General features: G+C 28.7%; 1 protein-coding gene across 2 annotated transcripts in view; it reads left to right on the forward strand.

The window, feature by feature from the left end:
* The window catches only part of LOC107666540 (S1 RNA-binding domain-containing protein 1-like), a 76,731-nt gene that overhangs the window by 32,490 nt on the left and 43,917 nt on the right, over window positions 1-324 (forward strand). The window lies entirely within an intron of this gene.

Below are 324 nucleotides of genomic sequence, written 5' to 3' on the forward strand. Positions count from 1 at the left end.
TAAAGAACGGCTTTACTGACAAGATGCGCGTTAAATATCGCATGCGATTTATCGTGCAGCCCTATAATGAATTCGTTTTTCTGACTAATTTCTAAGGATTTCAGAGTTAGATGTTTTTGCAGCTTGGTTTCAATAAATGGTATTTTTAGACTTGAGAGGATAAATATGTATATACAGTATATGTATGTATGTGTATGTGTATGTGTGTGTATGTGTGTGTGTATATATATATATGTATGTATGTGTATGTGTATGTATGTATGTATATGTGTATATATATATATATATATATATATGTATGTATGTATATGTATGTATGTATGT

The sequence above is a fragment of the Sinocyclocheilus anshuiensis genome, unplaced genomic scaffold, assembly GCF_001515605.1.
Source record: "Sinocyclocheilus anshuiensis isolate Anshui unplaced genomic scaffold, SAMN03320099.WGS_v1.1 scaffold63, whole genome shotgun sequence".
NCBI classification, from domain to species: domain Eukaryota; kingdom Metazoa; phylum Chordata; class Actinopteri; order Cypriniformes; family Cyprinidae; genus Sinocyclocheilus; species Sinocyclocheilus anshuiensis.